The sequence below is a fragment of the Callithrix jacchus genome, chromosome 11 (assembly GCF_049354715.1).
Source record: "Callithrix jacchus isolate 240 chromosome 11, calJac240_pri, whole genome shotgun sequence".
NCBI lineage: Eukaryota > Metazoa > Chordata > Mammalia > Primates > Cebidae > Callithrix > Callithrix jacchus.
The window spans coordinates 85,251,583-85,270,323 of record NC_133512.1 but is presented as its reverse complement, the minus strand read 5'-3'; positions in this window follow the sequence as shown (position 1 = coordinate 85,270,323).

Below are 18,741 nucleotides of genomic sequence, written 5' to 3'. Positions count from 1 at the left end.
GTGAGGTGAAGACTTTGCTGTGGATTGTCAAATCTCCTTTTCCAGGAAGGTTGTTTGAATTATAATAGAAAGAAAAACCTGTGAATTTTGGAAAAATGAAGCAACCTTATTAGAAGCAAATGAACAAGGTGTCAAGGGTCTCATCATTGGAGGACAAATGATAACCAGTCTTCAAAGTGCAAAATATGAGGGTATTGAGTTATAGAAACATAAAGATTGGAGAGGAAAGATCCAGAGCATCGGGAGATCTTTGAGGATTGATCTGTGGCTACTACATTATATCTCCGTAAATTCAAGGCAGAAATGAATAGTGGTTCTGCAGGTTTGAGGCATATATCATTTCTAAGGTGGTCTTGTAGGAACACAGTTATTTCAGAGCAGTGGAGATGAAGGCAACAGCTTTATTCTGAATGAAGTGGACTAGGCGGAAGTGTTATCCTTAGTAAAAAATTTAAAAGCATTAAGTAGATCTCAAATTTGTGGTTGTAATTTTGAATTGAGGGTTTTCAACATAATGACCAACCTGTGCATTTATGTATATTCCTACTTGAATAGAAACATGTCAGATATTTCCAAGAAGAAATGATGATAAAGACTAGCCTGGCAAGAGTTTTCTCCGGATAAATAGCGATGTGGCCCCAGCCACTCAGGTCATAAGAAGTAGAAAGCTAGCAATATGATTAGAACAATGTGTTTGACTGCTTGACTTTTGTCGACCTCTATTTTATAATGATCTTTTTTTTTCTCTTCCCATCACTATGTTCTTATTAACTATAATATTTCTGCTACTGTTATGGCTGGTCTCCTTTGGTTTCTTGAATAACAGACGTAGGCAGTTCACCTTTGGTTTGGAAATTAGGAAAGGAGGCAACATGAAGGCTGATGATATTTAGCAGGTTTATAAATGAAGTGAAAATCAAATATTAAAATACATTCTTCCATTTTTCTTTTTAGTACATGGATCCTCAGATTGGCTTAAGCAACCTGTCTTGATTATGAGCGCATGAACCAGCTCTGAGATACAAGAAATAGTCCTACCAATAAGGACTGCTGCTTCTTACAGTCTTAGTGTTTGTCCTTTATTGCAGGCATTGTATTAGAACGCCTTAAAACCTGTGAATGTCCTTGGAAAAAGTGTCCTGGAAAACAGTTCTTGTAATTTTTGCTAAGTATAATTAGTCATGTAACATGTTTGCATTAATTGGGGAAAATAATTTGGGAGCCTATTTTTTTCCTGTATCATTCTGTATCTCACTAAACTTAACACAAATGTTCAAAGACCCTTGTGAAAATATTTGATATGTGCTTGCTGAAATTATTCTGTTGTTTCAGGATACATTTACTCTGGATGTATTTTTTATAAAGGCAGGTTTCCTCATTGATTATCCCCACCCCAATTTCCACAGGACATCAGAACTGTCCCCATGAGGATAAAGATCCCCACTCTCTGTGTTTGGGGTGGGGCATCTAAGTCCCCTGTGTCTTTAATGACCACTCTGTATATACCTAAGGGGGACATGTAGACACCTGTAAAGACAGATTCAACTGGATGAGGCAGGGGCAGTGACAGCCATGGTCCATTGAAGGCTTTGCTCAATAGCACTGCAAAGACTAGTTAATGTAGTTTGGCTCTAGCAGCAAGGAAATCTACAGATTCTGTCTCAGCTTCTCCATGTCTTCCTCTTTTATGTTAGAAAGTCTAAGGGCCACATTCCTTGAGGTCTTCCCTTTGGTTTTGCAAAAGTATAGTTTGGGAATCAAAAGCAAGGTAAATGCTTTGTATTCCTGCTTGAACAATCTTCATTCTCCCAAATGCCACAGGATTCTTCTAACAAGGGAAGGTTGTGGCAGAGGGAGAGATACAAGCAGATTTATATTTTCAAAGTTTATCTCATTGCATCTTTATGGAACAAGGCAAAGCATGGCTGGCCATTTCCTCTGGGGTAACAGCATGTATTTGGTGCCTTTGGAATGCCAGGTGTTCTGGATAGCCATCTTCTTTGGTTCAACACCATTCATTTATTTAAATAGAACAATTCCTTATGACTATAAAGTATCCTCATCAAGACCAGAACTATTCAATTGTAAACTCATCACCTTTACACTGCAAATCACTGTCCCTAGAGAACAAATTAGTTTTCCCTTCCTCCTAGGTCAGTGGTGCATAAACTTTGCTATAAATTAGAATCACCTTGATGACTAAAACTTTTCCCTCAAACCAATTGAAACAAAATGTGTATAGGCAGACAAATCAGGTATCAGCAAGTTTTAAAGAATGATGGGAGATGCCAGTATATAGTCATGGCCTAGTAACTAGTGGAAGGCTTAGGAGTGATCGTCAGTTCACTTTATCAGAATAGCATTCTGATAAAGGAATTAGCGGTCAAAAATCTAGAGTGATTGGGACTGGAGTGGGCAGTAAGAAGAATAAGAGACAGGTTTCAGTGAGCTGCAGAAGCAGGTGGTACTGGAGAGATGAGGATGATAGGGTGGGGGTAGAAGAGTCCCTGTTGGTGGTCTGAATTCATGCAAGAAAATGTTGACCTTTCCCCCAAGTATGCATATGTGATTAGAAATCAATGTTAAGATAGTGTTACTGGCTGAATTGTGTCCACTCAAAATTCATATATTAAAGCTCTAACTCCTAGTATCGCAGAATGTGATGGTATTTGGAGATAGAGCCTTTAAAGAGCTTATTAAGTTAAAATAAGGCCATGAAGGTGGGCCTAATTTAATCTGGTAATCTTATAAGAGAAAATCTGGGAGAAGGGCTTTAAACTGGCTGTCTAGAGTCATCAACTTTGAAGAGATCATCTAAGAGAGAATGCTGGAATTCAACAGAGAAGTGACAGGAAGCATAAAGCAAGGAAGGAGAGGGAAGTGAAGCAGTCTGCTGAGCCAGCATTAGCTGGGAGCCCAGAGAATCTCCCTAATGCAGGGAAAGAGAATGTGAGAGACTCCCATAGTCCTGGCCATGGGACAGCCCCTTAACCCTCATGGGCTCTGAGACTAATGAAGAGAGCTGCCTGGAGACCGCCCAATGCCATTGCTTCAGAGAGAGACATCATACTGAGTCCCACAAACCCCAAGACCTAAGCAGCTACAGTACAGCACCATTTTGAGAACCCAATCCCAACCAGACTACATTCTGCCCCGGGGCCCAACAGCCGCCCACTGCATCTTCACATCCCTGGAGGCTTGTTGACACTCCCCACTCACAGTTGCAGCTGCCAGGGCCAAGGCAGAAGCCACAGTGACCCTGCTCCTCCTCTCTCCCCACCATAGAGGAGAAGCTGCACATGTCACACATCCTAAGGAAGAATTCCAATGCCCACAGCCTCTACAGTTGTGAACTGCTCTGAGGCCTCAGCAAAGCATATGCCCCTAGTCACCTTGCTATAGCGACTGAAAGCAACCCCCACATTTCTCAGTAGGAGAACAACACACACCTGCTGCTGACCCCACCTGAGTGTTCCACCAGCAATCTATGATCACCCTGCCCCTTCTTACTATAGCCAGTGCCTGCATGCACTAGCAGGGCACCTGAGGACAGGTCCACCAGGCCCGGCTCTGCCTTCCTCCCAGTACCTGAAAATGTAATCCAGAAGCCCGAGAATTGCCCAGCCAAGTCCACCATCATTGATACCTGAGTACACCTTCCAGGGTCTGGAGTGAGGCTCACACAACCTGCCACCAACATCAGAGCTGGCACCCTCCCACACCTACCACCTGCAGGCCTGAACACTGGCCCATCCAGCCCATTGCAGCCACTGTCCATACCAACGTGGACTGCTTGGGTCCTGGAGGGTTGCCCCACCACTACTACTGACATTACTCATGAACCTGCTCTTCCATATAGCCCCACTGCTGCCATTACCAACACCTGAGCAAGCCACATGGAAACTCAAGAATTGGCCTGCCTGGTCTTACTAACACCAGTGCCAATGTATGCCACCCTGGGGCCAAAGAACGGACATGCTCAGCCCACTGCTGCCACCACTGGGGCCCAAATACTGGCCCACCTGGTATTGCAGTCCCCAGTAAAACTTCACCATAGCCTCCACTAACAACCACACCCTAAACTACCAAGGAAATCACAGACACCACAGATGCTACTTTCAACCAAAGAAATCATAGAGACTGTGCTACTACTATACCTGTGTAGAATCAAAGCCAAAATGTCCTACCCAATCAACACCATAGATACATCTGCAGGAAAACGTCCTCCCTGTATTAGTCTGCTTTCACACTGCTGATAAAGATATACCTGAGACTGGGCAATTAAGAAAAAAAAAAGACAGAAAGTGGTTTAATTGGATTCAGTTTCCATGGCTGGGGAAGCCTCACAATCATGGCAGAGGGCAAGAAAAAGCAGGTCACATATTACATGGATGGCATTAGGCAAAGAGAGAGAACTTGTACAGGGGAACTCTTCTTTTTTAAAATAAATCGGATCTCATAAGACTTATTCACTACCACAAGAACAGCATGGGAAAGATTTGCTCCCATGATTCAATTACCTCCTACCAGGTCCCTCCCACAACACATGGGAATTTAAGATGAGATCTGGGTGAGGACAAAGCCAAACCATATCATTCTATTCCTGGCCCTCCTAAATCTCACATCCTCACATTCCAAAACCAATCATGCCAGCAGGAAAGTCAAAACTTATAGCTACAAAATGATCTCCTTTTATTTCATTTCTCACATCCAGGTCACAATGATGCAAGATGTGGGTTTCCATGGTCTTGGGCAGTTCCACCCCTGTGGCTTTTCAGGATACAGCCTCCCTCCCAGCTGCTTCACAGGCTGGCATTAAGTGTCTGTGGCTTTTCCAGGTACACAGTGAAACCTGTCAGTGGATCTACCATTCTGGGGGCTGGAAAATGGTGACCCTCTTCTCACAGTTCCACCAGGCAGTGCCCCAGTAGGGATGCTGTATGGGGGCTCCAACCTCACATTTCCCTTCTGCACTGCCCTAGCCGAGGTTCTCCATAAGAGCTCTGTCCCTGCAGCAAACTCCTGCCTGGACATCCAGGTGTTTCTATACGTCTTCTGAAATCTAGGTGGAGGTTTCCAAACCTCCATTCTTGACCTCTGTACACTCACAGGCTCAACACCATGTGGAAGCTACAAAGACTTGAGGCTTGCATCCTCTGAAGTCATGGCCCAAACTCTATGTTGGCTACTTTCAGCCATAGCTGGAGTGGCTGGGATGCAGGGCACCAAGTCATGAGGACCCTGTGACCAGTCCATGAAACAACGTTTCCCTCCTAGGCCTCTGGGCCTTCGATGGAAGGAGCTGCCATGACCTCTGACATGCTCTGGAGACCTTTTCCCCCTTGACTTTGGGATTAACATTTGGCTCTTGTTTCTTATGCAAATTTCTGCAGCCAGCTTGAATTTCTCTTCAGGAAATGGGATTTTCTTTTCTATCACATTGTCAAGCTGCAAATTTTCTGAACTTGTATGCTCTGCTACCCATATAAAACTGAATGTTTTTAACAGCACCCAAGTAACCCCTTGAATGCTTTGCTGCTTAGAAATTTCTTCTAACAGATACCCTAAATCATCTCTCTCAAGTTCAAAGTTTCACAAATTTCTAGGACAGGGGCACAATGCCACCAGTCTCTTTACTAAAACACAACAAGAGTCACCTTTGCTCCACTTCCCAACAAGTTCCTCATTTCCATCTGAGATCACCTCCCTGCACCTTATTGTTCATGTTACTACCAGCATTTTTGCAAAAGCCATTCAACAAGTCTCTGGGAAGTTCCAAGCATCCCCACATTTTCCTGACTTCTGAGTCCTCCAAACTGTTCAAAACTCTGCTTTTTACTCAGTTCCAGAGTTGCTTCTACATTTTCAGGTATCTTTTCAGCAGCAAACCACTGTACTTGTACCAATTTACTAGCAGAGTGTATTAGGCCACTTTCACTGTTGATAAAGACAAACCCAAGACTGGGCAATTTATAAAAAAGAAGCTTTAATTGGACTTACAGTTCCACATGGCTGAGGAAGCCTCACAATCATGGCAGAATGCAAGGAAGAACAAGTCACACCTTGCTTGGCTAACAAGAGAAAAAGAGAGAGAGCTTGTGCAGGGACACTCCTCTTTTTGAAACCATTAGATCCCATGAGACTTATTCACCATCAAAGAACAGCACTGGAAAGACTTGCCCCTGTGATTAAATTACCTCCCACCAGGTACCTCCCAAAACATGTGGGAATTCAAGATGAGATTTGGGTGGTGACACAGCCAAACCATATCACTCTCTTATGATAATAAATTAAAAAAGAAAAAAACTTTTATACCAGATGTGCAGATATTAATATAAGGACACAGGAAGAACCAAGGAGATATGACACCTCTAAAGGAACACATTGATTCTCTTTTAGATCCCTATCCAAAAAAACATTTATGAAATGCCAGGAGAGGAATACAAAATATTGTTATTTAAAAAGGTCAGTGAGATACAAGAGAGTACTAAAAAACAGTACAAGGAAATCAGGGGAAAATTGAGGATATGAATTACAAATTTATGAAAGATATAAAAATGAGCTAAAAAGAAATTCTAGAACTGAAGAGTTCATTGAATGAAATACAAAAGTACATTCAAAATTTTAACAATAGACTAGGTTAAGCAGAAAAAATAAATCTCAGAAGTTGAAAACAGGTCTTTTGAATTAACTTGGTCAGACAAAAATAAAAAGAATGAGCTAAGTCTACATAACATATGGGACACTATAAACTTATCAAATATTTGGTGTCCCAGAGGCAAAGAGAAAACCTGTATAACAAAATAATAGATGCACATTTGTTTTTTTAGACATCCAGATACAGGAGGCTCAGATATTCCCAAATACAAACAGTTAAAAAAAAAAATCTTCTCCAGGGCACATTATAATCAAACTGTCAAAAGTCAAAAACAGAATTCTAAAGATAGCAAGAGAAAAGTATCATGTCACTTTTAAAGGATGCTCCATCATATCAATAGTGAATTTCTCAGCAGAAATCTTACAATTCTGGAGAGAATGGTGTAACATATACAAAGGGCTGAAAGAAAAAAACAAAACAAAACAAGACCTATCAGCCAAGCATACTATGCCTAGTAATGCCATCCTTGATAAATGAAAATGACCTAAAGACTTTCCTAGATAAAAGAAAGTAGAGAGAATTTATCACCACTGGAGCAGAAATGCTTAAGGGAGTCCTACACCTGAAAATGAAAGAACATATCTAACATCATGAAAACATATGAATATATATATATATAACTGGAAGAGCAAACACACAAACAAGGCAGAGAAAAGACAAAATGTCACTACTAAGTAAAATCACCAAATCACAGTGATAAAAAGAAAGAAAGAAATGAAGAGGCCAGGCATGGTAGCTTAAGCCTGGAATCTCAGCACTTTGAGAGGCCAAGGTGGGTGGATCACTTGAGCTCAGAAGCTCTAGATCAGCCTTGGCAACATGGTGAAATTCTGTCTTTACAAAAAAATACAAAAATTAGCTGGATATGGTGGTGGTGCCTGCCTCTGTTTCCAGCTACTTAAGAGACTGAGTTAGAAGGATTGCTTGGGCCTGGGAGGTTGAGAATATTTCTGTCTCAAAGAAAAAAAAAAAAAAAAAAAAGGAAGAAGGAGGCAAGGAGAGAGAGGAAAAGGGAGAAGAAACAGAAGAGAGAGAGAGAGAAAGAAAGATTAAAATAGCCAGAAATCAATTAATAATATGAGAAGAATAACCTTCACATCTCAATAATAAATGGAATATAAACAAATTAAACTTTCCACTTAAAAAATGTAGACTAGTTGAATGGATTTAAAACAAATAAAAGACTCCTGATCCAACTATATACAGCCTACTACAAGAAACTAATCTTACATGTAAGGACATATAAAGACTAAAAGTAAAGGGATGGAAAAAAGTATTCCATGCAAATGGAAATAAAAAGAAAGCAGGAGTAGCTATACTTATGTAAAATAAAATGGACTTTAAGTCAAAAACAATAAAAAGAGATAAATATGCTCATTATATAATAATAAAGGGATCAACTCAGCAAGAGTATATTCTAAACATATATGCACCCAACTGGAGCACCCAAATACATGAAGCAAATATTATTAGATCTAAAAGGACAAATGGACTCCAATACAGTAATAGCAGAGGACCTCAGTACCCTACTTTGGCATTACTCAGAGTATCTCGACAGAAAATTAACAAACACTTTATCGGAGAGAGATCCAAGATGGCTGACCACTAGCAGCTCAGGCTTGTAGCTCCCAGTGAAAGCACAGAGAGCAAGAGGACGCCACACTTTCAGACGAATTCTTGTTGCTTAAGGACCAGAGGATTCCCAGCAGAGGAGCCCCACGGGTCACCAGCGCAACTCTTGCAGCCGGTGCTGCAGTTTTGCCCATGCCCCAGTGCAGCAGTTCTTGGTGCAGAGTAAATGGGACTGGTTCCCCTTTTAGCCAACATTTGGAGCTGATTGAAGAAGGGATTCAGGAGGGAAGCCAGACAGGAGACTCCCGGACAGAAAAGCACCAAGAATCTTGATGCCACTGTTTTAGCCAGCGCAGTGGGTTGCTCACACTTTGGCCCTGGGAATTAACAAGGTTGAAGTCCAGTAAGAGACCTAATTTGAAAGTTGGTAATTACAAAGACAACAGGTGGATAAATTTACAATGATGGGAAGAAGCCAGTGTAAAAAGGCTGAGAATACTCAAAATCAGAATGCCTCTCCCTCTACAGGGGATCACAGTTCCTCATCAATAGGGGAACAAGGCCTGATGGAGAATGAGTGCATTCCATTAACAGAATTAGGCTTAAGAAGGTGGATAATAAGCAACTTCTGTGAGTTAAAAGAACATGTTCTAGCCCAATGTAAAGAAACTAACAACTTTGAAAAAAATTTGACGAAATCCTAACGAGAATAGACAATTTAGAGAGGAATATAAGTGAATTAATGGAACTGAAGAATACAATACGAGAACTCCAAGAAGTATGCACAGGTTTTAACACTCGAATTGATCAAGCAGAAGAAAGGATATCAGAGGTCGAAGACCAACTTAATGAAATGAGAAGACAAGATTAGAGAAAAAAAAGTAAAAAGGAATGAGCAAAGTCTCCAAGAAATATGGGACTATGTGAAAAGACCTAATTTACATTTGATAGGTGTACCTAAATGTAATGAAGAGAATGAATCCAAGCTGGAAAATATTCTTCAGGATATTATTTAGGAAAACTTTCCTAACCTAGTAAGGCAGGACAATACTCATCTCCAGGTAATACCTAGAGAACACCACAAAGATATTCCTCAAGTAGAGCAACCCCAAGACACATAATTGTTAGATTCACCAGGGTTGAAATAAAGAAGAAAATTCTAAGGGCAGCTAGAGAGAAAGGTCAGGTTACCCATAAAGGGAAGCCTATCAGACTTACAGCAGATGTCTCAGCAGAAACCCTACAAGCTAGAAGAGAGTGGGGGTTAATATTCAATATCCTCAAAGAAAATAATTTTCAACCCAGAATCTCATATCCAGCCAAACTAAGCTCTATAAATGAAGGAAAAATAAAATTTTTCACGAACAAGCAAGCACTCAGAGATTTCATCACCACCAGGCCAGCCTTACAAGAGCTTCTGAAAGAAGCACTACACACAGAAAGGAACAACCAGTATTAGTCATCCCAAAAACTTACCAAAAGATAAACAGTATCTCCATAATGAAATATTTATATCAACTAATGGGCAAAATAGCCAGCCAGCATTAAATGACAATATTAAACTTGCAAATATCAATATTAATTCTAAATTTAAATGGATTAAATGCCCCAATCAAAGACATAAACACGCAAACTGAATAAAAAGTCAGAACACATCAGCACTCTGTATCCAGATCCATCTCATAAGCAAGAACACACAAAGACTCAAAACAAAAGCTTGGAGAAAGACTCACCAATCAAATGGAGAGTAAAGAAAAACAAAACAAACAACAACAACAACAAAAAACAGGAGTTGTAACTTTCATCTCTAACAAAATAGACTACAATAGTAACCAAGACTAAAAGAAACAAAGAAGGACATTACACAATCATAAAAAGATCAATGCAACAATAGGAGTCAATGATCATAAATATATATGTACCCAATATAGGGGCACCCAGATATATAAGACAAGTTTTCAATGACTTATAAAGAGACTTGGACTCCCACACTAATAGCGGGAGAATTTGACACCACATTGTTTATATTCGACAGATCAACCAGATAGAAAATTAACAGAGACATTTATGATTTGAACTCAGACCTTGAACAAGTAAACTCAGTGAATATTTATAGAATTCTTCACCCCAGGTCCACAGAACATACATTTTTTTTTTTTTAGTATCACATTACACCTATTTTGAAAGTGACCACATAAATGGAAACAAATCACTTTTCAGCACTTGCACAGCATTTCAGAGATTTAAACGAAATATTGGTTCGCTGTTTGTTGGTTATTTTCTTTCCTTATTCCTTCCCGTCTCAGCTGTTAAGCACAATCATCAGCATAAAAGAGGTTTTTAATACCTATTTCTAGATTGCATTCCAGCCTGGGCAATAGAGCAAGACTCCTGTCCTCTCTCCCCCTTTTCTCTTTCTCTTTCTTTCTTTCTTTAAAAAATAAATAAAGAAAGAAAAAGAAAAAGAAAAAAAAAAGAAACCCTGTATCTAAATTGCACATTAGACCAAATGGACATAACAGACATTTACAGAACATTTCATCCAACAGCTGCAAAATGTTTGTTCTTCTCATTAGTACATGGAACGTTCTTCAGAATAGACCATTTGTTGATATACCAAACAAGTTCAACAAATTATTAAAAATGAAATCATATAAAGAATCTTCTCAGAGCAAAATGGAATAAAACTAAAGAGCATACCAGTCAGAATGGCTATTGTTTAAAAAGTCAAAATTAGGTGCTGGTGAGGTTGCAGAGAAAAAGAAATGCATTTACATTGTTGGTGAGAGTGTAAATTAGTTCAGCCATTGTGGAAAGCAGCATGTCAATTTGTCAAAGAGCTAAAATCAAAACTACCATTCAACCCAACCATCTCATTACTGGGTATATGCCCAAAGGAATACAAAATGTCCTATCATAAAGACACATGCATTACGATCATTGCAGCACTATTCACAATAGCAAAGACATGGGATCAACCTAACTACCCATCAATGGAAGGCTTTATAAAGAAAACGTGGTACATATAGATCATGAAATACTATGCAGCCATAAAAAGGAATGAAATCATGTCATTTGCAGGAACATGGATGGGAGCTAGAGGCCATTATCCTTAGCAAACTAATTCAGGAACAGAAAACCAAAAACCACATGGTCTCACTTATGAGTGGGAGCTAAATGATGAGAATACATGGGCACAACGAATGAAAGAGACACTGGGGCCCACTGGGGGTGGCAGCTGGGATAAGAAAGAGGAACAGAAAAAAATAATTATTGGGTACCAGGCTTAGTACCTAGGTGATGAAATAATCTGTACACCAAACCCTTGTAACACAAGTTTACCTATATAACAAACCTGAACTTCAAACTTAAAGTTTTTTAAAAATAAAAAGTAAATGGCTGAGTGTTGTGGCTTATGTGTAATCTCAGCACTTTGGGAGGCCAAGGTAGGGGGATTGCTTGACCACAGGAGTTCAAGACCAGCCTGAGAAACATGGTGAAACACCATCTCTCCCAAAAATGCAAAAAATTAGCCCGTCATGGTGGCATTTACCTGTAGTCCCAGCTACTCAGGAGGCTGAGATGGGAGGATCATTTGAACCCAGGAGGCAGAGGTTGCAGTGAGCCAAGATTGTGCCACTGCACTTCAGCCTGGCTGACAGAGTGAGACCCTGTCTCAAAAAATATATATAAAAATAAATTTTTAAAATCTATAAATAAATAAAGTGGCAAAACCACCACCAAAAAAAAAAGAAAGAAAGAAAAAGAAAAGCCGCATATGAAAAATGTACACCTAACATTACACTGAATGGGGGAAAGCTGAAAGCCTTTGCTCTAAGAACTGGAATAGACAAGGAAGCCCACTTTTACCACTCCTATTCAGCATAGTACTAGAAGTCTAAGCCAAAGCAATCAAGCAAGATAAGAAATAAAAGGCATCCAAATTGGAAAAGAGGAAATCAAATTATTCTTCTTTGCTCTGATATCATTTTATCTCAAGGAAAACCTAAAACTCTACCACTCTTAGGTTTGATTGAAAAAAAAATCAGTAAAGTTGCAGGAAACAAAATCAACATACAAAAATCAGTAGCATTTCTATGCAGCAAGAAAGAACTAGCTGAGAAAGAAATCAAGAAAGCAATCCCATTTACAATAGCTACAAAAAATTTCTTAATAATAAATTTAACTGAGGAGGTGAAAAATCTCTACAAGGAAAACTACAAAAACTCATGAAAGAAATAGAAGGGGACACAAATGAATAGAAAGTCATCTTTCTATTCATCAGATCAGAAAAATTAATGTCATTAAAATAACCAAACTGCCCAAAGCAATCTACAGATTCAATGCAATTCCTATCAAAATACCAATGTCATTTTCACAGAATCATAAAAAAAAATCCGAAATTCATATGGAATCAAAAAGAGCCCAAACACCCAAAGCAATTCAACACAGAAGAACAAACCTGGAGGCATCACACTATCTGACTTCAAATTATATTACAAGATCATAGTAGCCAAAACAGCATAGTATTGGTATAAAAATAGACATATAGATCAATGGAAAGGATAGAGATCCCAGAAATAAAGCCACATGTTTGCAGCCAATTGATCTTAGACAAAGCCTACAAGAACCTACATTGGATGAAAGACACTCTTTTCACTAAATGGTGCTGAGAAGATTGGATTACCATATCCAGAATAATAAAACCAGACCCTCTATCTCTCACCATATGCCAAAATAACTCAAGATATATTAAAGAATTAAATACAAGACAGGAAACTATAAAATGACTAGAAGGAAACATTTCAGGACAATGGTCTAGGCAGAGATGTTGTGGCTAAGAGACCACAGAAGCACAGGCAACAAAAGCAAAAGTAAACAAATGGGACTATATTAAACTAAAAGGCTTTCTACAGCAAAGAAAACAATCAACAGCATGAAGAGGAAATCTTGGAATGGTAGAAAATATTTGCAAACTATGCATTTGACAAAGGACTAACATCCAAAATATATAAAAAATTCAAACAACTCAACTAAAAATAATAATCCCTTTTAAAAGTATCAAAATGTGGGTCACAGTGGCACATGCCTGTCATCCCAGTACTTTGGGACACTGAGGCAGGAGTATTGCTTAAGTTCAAGGCTTCAGTGAGTTATGATTGTACCACTGCACTCTAGCTCCAGTGACAGAGTGAGATCTTGTGTCAATAGAAAAGAAAAAAAAGGGAGGGGGGCAAAGGACAGGAACAGACATTTCTCAAAAGAAGACGTATAAATGGATGACAGGTACATCACTAGTCGTCAGAGAAATGCAAATCAAAACCCCAATGAGCTATCATCTTATCCTAGTTAGAATGTCTGTTATTAAAAAGACAAAAAATAACAGATGCTGGTGAGAATGCTAAGAAAAGGGAGCACTTAAACGTCACTGGTGGGAATGTAAATTTGTACAGTCACTATAGAAAACAGTATGGAAATTTCTCAAAATTAAAAATACAAGCGCTACACAATCCAGCAATCTCACTAGTGGGTATTTAGCCAAAGGAATAAGCAATCAGTGTGCCAAAGGGATATCTGCACTCACAAGTTTATTGCAGCCCTCTTTCACAATAACAAAGCTATGGAATCCATCTAAGTGTTTTTCAAAGACAAATGGACAAAGAAAATGTGGTACATATATACAACAAAATAATATTCAGCCAAAAAAATTAAATCCTGTCATTTACAGAAACATGATGAAACTAGAAGTTATATTACATGAAATAAACGAGACACAGAAAGACAAATTTTATGTGTTTTCACTCATAAATGGGAGCTAAAAAAATGTTGATCTCATGGAGGGGGAGACTAGAATGACTGATACAATTGGCTGGGAAGGTGTCATGGGAGTGAGGGATGAAGAGAGTGGGGTCAATGGATGTAAACATATAGTAGATAGAAGGTATAGATTCTAATATTGATAACAGACTGAAGTGATTATAATTCACAATAACATACTGTATATTTCAAAGTAACTAGAAGAGAAAACTTGAAATGTTCTCAACACATAGAAATGATAAATATTCAAGGTGATAGATATCCCAAATACACTGACTTGATGATTACATATTCTATGCATGTAATGAAATATCACATACCCCCATAAATATGTAAATATTATGCATAATTTTTTTAATAGAAGAGGAAACATGGACACACGGAAGATAGCAGGGGCACTCATGCACAGAAGTACAGTCATGTGAAGAGTTAGCAAGGGGATAGTCATTTGCAAGCAATGGAGAGGGGCCTCAGAGGAAATCTACCCTGCCAGCACCTTAATCGTAGAATTCCATCCTACAGAACTGTCAGAATGTAAATTTTTATTATTTAAGCCACACCAGAATGGAATAATAAACATTTGAAATTCTGTAAAGTATAGATTACATCGAATTACCAATGCAACTTATCTTAATCCAAATAAGTTTCTTAAAGCTTTTCAAGTTGTCATGAGTTGTTTCATGAGGTAACTATAAATTGTTTCTCCACTACCTTATATTTTGCCTACTCCTTACCTACTTAAATGCCACCCAGGCTTCAAGGTCCAGGGCTAGGTTCTGCCCTTCCAGGAAGTCTCAGGTCACCCAGATTCTCAATGCTCCCTCTCTTCTCTGAACCCTCCGGACTAGCGATCTATGCCATAAAGTTGCCTCCTAGTCATAAATTGACCTTTGACACATCAAATGTTTTTTCCTCATTGGCAATTTAACTCTCCTTGTGTTCTGATCTAACTATTCATTTTCTATATCTCCTATAATGTCTGATAAAACTCCTCTAGAAATACTGATTGATAAGTAATTAAGAAGGTTTCCACAGACAATACCACACTTTGTACCTGCTTAATTAAATCTCAAAAGATCAAAGACAAGATAGAAAGATATTTTTCTGTAATGGCTGTGTCACAATCAGTGATCAGCATTTTAACATTGATGAGCAGTCACAAGTGACTTTGAGACCTGTAAATGGTTATTTTCTAATTCCAAGTGAAGTTAAAAGATGATGGAGAAGGAATATAACCTAAAGGCCACGGCTAGTCATCTTTTACGCTTGGTCATGCTCCAGTGAGCAGAAGAAAAGCATCTCCTACAAACAATATGGAGACTGGTGCTAATGACTAGATTTAAAACTTCAAAATCTTCCTAATTAGACCCTAATCTAATACCACTTGATAAAATTATGTTGGAGAAACAATGTCCTCATCCATTTTCAGGTGGCATAATCCGTCACAGCTCAGCGAGTTGTAACAGTAGTTTAAAAACACTAGAATTAAGTCACCATGTTTTATTGAACAATGAGGTAGAATTGAATTATTCTTTTCCTGGTTTTTAATCATATATCCATGAGTCTCTCTGTTTTGGGGTATCATTAAACATAGGATGGCAGCCAAGTCAAAAAACAATTAAAAGAGTAAGTAGAAGATAAGGAGTCAAGTTTTGAAGACCTTTCTATAGAATATTCTCATATTTTTTTTTAATTTTTTATTGGATTTTAGGTTTTGGGGTACATGAACAGAGCATGCAAGACAGTTGCGTAGGTACGCACATGGCAGTGTGCTTTGCTTTGCTTCTCCCCTTCACCCACATTTGGCATTTCTCCCCAGGCTATCCCTCCCCACCTCCCCCTCCCACTGGCCATCCAAGGGGAGTACTAAACACTGGGGTCTACTGGGGGGAAAAGGGGAATATTCTTATATTTTTTAAAGAGAGGTGCATCATCGGTGAAGCATGAATGGCATCAAGAACTGGCTCTCAATTTTAAAAGGAGCAGCTGAATGTTGCCTTCCAGGAAACATATGAGCTGTTGATTACCCTGTTCTTCTCTCTTTCAGTCTGCCTTGGTAGCAAATTTTGAGGGTACTGAGTGCCAATCTTTATGAATTTTTTTATCTTTTTCTTTCCTGTGTCTGTTAGCTATTGCTGTTTAACGATTTTTAAACGGTAAAAACACAAATCTCTCTCAGTGTGGTACAATCATGAATATTTATTCAGTGTGCACAGGGGTCAGCTGAAAGATGACTGATCTGGGCAAGCTCATCTGGATGACACTACGATCTTGACTGGACTACCTGAGCATCCCTCCTCCTCCTCTTGGATTGCTCTTGTCTGCTCTCATGGTGATGGCAAAGCTGTCAGAGCACATGCCCAGTCACACCTGTGCTTCTCATGCCTCTGCTTGGGTCATGTCTACTAATATCTCCTGACAAAGCAAGTCACATGGGGCCTTAGTTTGTGCTGCTATGACAAAATACCATAGACTGGGTAATTTATAAACAATGGAAGTTTATTTTTCACAGTTCTGTATACTGGGAAGTCCAAGATCAAAGCACCAGAAGCTTTGCTGCCTGGTGAGGGTCCTGTCTCTACTTCCAAGACAGTACCTTGTTGCTGCATCCCCCATATGAAAGGAGAGATATGTTCTCACATGGCAGAAGGGACAGAAAGGGAGAAGGGGGTTTCCTTCAACCGCAATAACTTTTATGAAAATGCTAATTCCATTTGTGAGAGAGGAACCCTCATGACTTGATCATCTCCTAAAGGCAACATCTCCGAATACTGTTGCACTGGGGATTAAGTTTTCATATGAATATTTTTTGCAGGTGTGAGGGGACATTCACCATTTGAAGACTATGTGCTCATAGTTAGGTACAGAATCTATGAGAGGGACATATGTTCTGCCATTGTAATGAGAGAATCTAGAAAGTTACATGGCAAGGGAAGTGGATACCACGTGGAATAAAGAAGTAGGAGTATTACTCCCTTTACCACACTCATTGTTTTCTATTTTTCTTTATTAATCTACTTACTAAAATTTACTGTGGTGAACATCTGTTATATACAAGGTGACCACTCTTTTGCCCATCATTTTTAAAGTTGCTTTCCTAGATGTTAGGGTAATTTCCATGATATGAGAAATTCCGCCCCCTCACCCTTTTCAATATGAGATTAGTTTCCAAAATCCCCAGCCTCATTTGATGGGAGAACACAAACAGGTAAAGTGGGTGCTGCTGGAGACCTAGCACTTCTATTTTGCTGTTTGTGGTAGGCAAGACTTGGAAAGCAGTAGCAGCAGAGGCTGTCTAGGAGTTTCCAGGTTGAAGCAGTCAACCACAAGTTGCACTGGGGTAAGACAGTAGCAACTACAATGGAGATAAGTTTCTGATATTTACCATTTGGCCATAGTGGTGGCAGCTTCCTTACCAGGCCAGTTCTGCATTCCCTGTTGCAGGAACATTGACATGTTTCTCCAACCCTCCCAAAAACTCTGTGAGTTCCATACTTCTTTATGTTCAAACTAGTCAGAGCAGATTCTTTGAACACTGACTGCCACTGAGCAACTACTCTATGTGGAGCAATTTGCTAGATTTTTTAGAGATGTCAGTTAGGATTATTTGGGTGCAAGAATAAAAGTATTTGAAGTCTCCAAGGTAGCTTACACAATCATGGAATGTCAGTTAAAGAAGGAGGTATGAAAGGGAGGAAATTAGGAAATCTCTGAATGTTCAGACAGTAAAAATTCAGGGCACCAATATTTACATGAATTGCCTTGAACCTCTTTTTTCTGTACTTAAATCATTCTGCTGAAGATTCAGTTTTGAGATACAGAATCTGTAGAGGAAAAGAAATATCTGTCCTTCCTGTCTTGGGTTCATGGCTGAGACTCGTATGAAAAAAGAAGAGAAAAGTATACACATTTATTTAATATAAATTTTAGTGACACAGGACACTTTGGCAATTAAGTCCCAAAGAAACAGGTCTTGGGACGTTGAGCTGGGAGGATTGCTTGAGGCCTGGAGTTCAAGACCAGCCTGGGCAATACAGTGAAACAAAAATTTAAAAATCAACCAGGCATATTGGTTCATGCCTGTAGTTGTAGTTACTCAGGAAGCTCAGGCAGGAGGATCACTTGAGCCCGGTAGTTCAAGGCTACAGTGAGCTATAACTGCACCACTGCACTCTAGCCTGGGCAACAGAATGAGACCTTGTCTCTAAAAACAGGAAGTGAAGAAAGAAAGAAACAAGTGAAACTGTGTATTTTTAGTGATAGATTTTTTTTTTCTTTTTTGAGATAACGTTTCAATCTTGTTACTGAGGCTGGAGTGCATGATGTGATGATCTCAACTCACTGCAACTTCCATCTTCTGGGTTCAAGTGACTCTCCTGCCTCAGCCTCCCGAGTAGCTGGGATTACAGGCACATGCCACCATGCACAGCTAATTTTTGTATTTTTGATAGAGACAGAGTTTCACCATGTTGGCCATGCTGGTGTCGAGTTCTTGACCTCAAGTGTTCCACCCGCCTCAGCTTCCCAAAGTGCTAGGATTACAGGCATGAGCCACTACGCCCAGCTTTTAATGATAGGTTTAATGAAGAAGTGGATAGTCATAGAGAAGTATGAATGGAGAAAGCAGGTATGAGCTAAAATGGCAACAATTGAGAAAATCTTAACAGGCCTGTTTGTTCAGACTCTTCGCTGTG